Genomic DNA, 3,382 nt, shown 5'->3' with positions numbered 1-3,382 from the left:
GTTTTCTATTTGGAACTATTACCTCCCAACAACATGTTTCCCCTTCCCACATTGACTGATTGTTTCCTGTATTTCTTTTCCGCTGTACATATGGATACCTGAACTGCATAGGTTATTTGGTAGTCTTGTCCTAGCCTCGTCACTACTTCGCCGAGGTTAAGCTAGGACACTTACCAGCACATGGGGTCGGTTGTGCTGATACTACACTATGTGCTCTTTTGCACAGATACAGGTCTTGGAAAGCAGCAGTAGCGCGGGAGTCAGCCTTCAGTCCACCGAGACACCGAGGTAGCCTTGCAGGCATCCACAGGCCCGGCGTCTCCTCTATCTTATATTTTATTCTGTTATCTCATGTATTCGAGACAAACAGTGTATATTTCTTTCAAAGGGTTATATTTTGTACTCTTAGAAGTTCGTAAGTGATGTGACACCAGTTCTTGGGTAGAGGCATATGTTGACTTTCGCATCATTGTTCAGCTTATTAATTTAGGTCTTCCGCTTATTTATTTAATTCCGCTATTTTTATGCTATCAGTGATAATTGTTAAACGAAGTAATTTGATAATAATGTAAGCAGTTAAGGATTGGCTTGCCTAGCTCTCATTAGTAGGCGCCATCATGACTCCCGAGGGTGGAAAATCTGGGTCGTAACTACGGACCTCCTGATCTAAATCCGAACATACGCCCAAGTCCAAAATTACCATACGAAGCTACTGAAATCATCCAAAACTCATTCCGGAGCCGTTTACTCAAAAGTCAAATTTCGGCCAAGTTCTCTCCGCTTAAGCTTCCAGAACTATATTCCTTCTTTCCAATTCGATTCTGATTCATCCGAAAACTGAATCCAACCGTGCACAAAAGTCGATATACATAATGTGAAGCTTCTCTTAACCTCAAACTGCCGAACTGGGCGCAATTGCTCGATACAACCAGTCGGGTCATTACATCATCCTCCACTTAAACATACGTTCGTCGTCGAACGTGCCCGGAGTCGTTCCAAAGTCATCGAACCACTGTATGAGCTCACCATACATACACCCGGGGGTGATTCCCCATCACCCAGCCCATGTAGAACTGAAAATGACACCTGACTAAAGGTTTCATCTCGTCTTTAGTCCATAACCTTAGAACAGAACCCAAATCTCTATATCTGAAATTCATCATAGGACCCGAATTCCACATCATCACACTGTATACACCCGAACCAGCTGAATCAAGCCAAACATTCTGACCCAGAATACAATCACATGCTGATCCACGCAGCTCAAATACTCAAAGCAATAACCTCTGACCACCATAGCTGCTCAAATAACACTCTAGATGGCGGCAATACACATCACATTTAATACAACCTTGTTCCGGATTTCCACAACACTGCCCATGATAAAGAAACATGCGAAAACTCATAGCCGCTCATGAAGTTAACAAGTCAATAAACTCTCTCGCCCGCCAATGGCCATTAACCAACTCTTAGCAGAAACAACCACATACTTCCAAACACTCTTCATCCCCAATTCCATAGTACAAACCTCATGTCTAAAAACCTCATCTCAGCCAATACAAGCAACCCAACTAACAGCTTATCATGGAACCACGTGGATTCTTACACAACACAATTCGTACACCAAATCAATAATAACTCAATTATGCAGCAAAAATAAATGAAAGCAGAGTATAAGAGTTATATAACAAGTACAACATATGTAACAACAAAGTATAAATTTTTTTCCCATGAAATCGTCCCACAGAGAGAAAACACAACACCAAATAAACACAAGGAAACAATATCCCTTATGACATCTGTTGTGGTGTGTAGACCCGCTCCCAAATACTCATCAAGCCAGTATCCCACATAACATCCGCTGCGGCATGCAGCCCGCTCCCAAATACTCATCAAGCCAAAATGCTCTGGCTCATTGATCATATGAATACTAATATTAAGTACAACAGAGTGCACAAATAAAATTGTGGGAAAATTAATGAAAGTGCTAAAGTATGACAGAAGCAAGCACAACTAAGTTGCAATGAGCAAATCATCATCATGAGGGCTATCTCGCCTGCATCGCCATAAGGCCTGAATAGAATTACAACATGCGTGGGGAATAATCGTACAACCTCACCGCCTAACACAACATAAAAGAGTAGCATATAACACAGACTAGGGGCATAAATAATATCCATTCTGCATGATAACATAACCATAATGACGATCTCATAGGAGCACTCAAACTTGATCTGATACATGATACATATTTTCATTGAGCTTTCTAATATCCCCCAATCCAAATCCTGATTATTTCCAAATAGGTAAGTATGTTTCAAAAAGATCCATAACAACTTATCGATAATACATGTTATTAATTATTGCATTCTCAACATTTCTTCAAGATCCGCAAATAGGAATTAGTCCATTCATGAGGGCATCTAGCCCCAAACCTCAGGAATACCAAAATTTCCATACTCAAACTCAACTACGCAAATCAAATGGCTGATATAACACTTACACCATATCATTCTGTTGAAGCACTCATATAGAGTTTCTGGCCGCGTAATAAAACATGAACCTCGAAAGCCTCAAAACCCAGTAATCACTATGCTACCAACCATGCACCCACAAACCAAACCTCAAGGTCCTTTCCAAAATGCACACCCTTCACATATGATAGCCAACAATGTCGACACCCTATTAATTTCTGATGCCTATTAAGGAGAAAGCCACAATGTACCACATATTCCTTATGCCCATAGTAGACACCCAACTCAAGCCGTAGTCAAACTATCGAGAACCCTCCGAGATCCACCTGCACGTAACTAAGACATCAGGACTGCACCTCTCTAACTCAACCGAGTCACATAAACCGTCCAATCTAAGAGTGTTTCCATAAATATCAGTAGACATTTAATATTCAAAGTACTAATTACTTGATCGCTATGATGACCCAATGCCACAGAGCCGACATATTTCTTCGGATAATAGATATGCAATAATCCCAATCAAAGTACGATATACAGATGATCCTAACATGAACCACGTAGCCAGAAGCTCATAAACCACCATATTTTGTCTAAAGCACCCCGTTCTGCTGCAACCACGATACCTACGCTGAATAGACCTTCTATAAATCTGAAGTTATTCCTCCGACTCCCCTTGATGCTGAAATGTAGATCCATTAATGACGTAGAAATACTCAGGCCAAAACTAACATAAGTCTGACTCTACAATCTTAATGGCGCTGATGGACTCCTCCACTTGGCGCGATGCCATAATAACCAATGTCTAATGATCTGCAAAACTAACCTTCATAGCTCGTACAACAAAAATCACAAGATACTCCAGTACCACCAAATATCCGCAATCAACACCACCTCGTGACCTTGCCACA

This window comes from Nicotiana tabacum, chromosome 21, assembly GCF_000715075.1.
Source record: "Nicotiana tabacum cultivar K326 chromosome 21, ASM71507v2, whole genome shotgun sequence".
NCBI lineage: Eukaryota > Viridiplantae > Streptophyta > Magnoliopsida > Solanales > Solanaceae > Nicotiana > Nicotiana tabacum.
The sequence above is the reverse complement of the archived record's forward strand: the minus strand, read 5'-3'. Positions refer to the sequence as shown.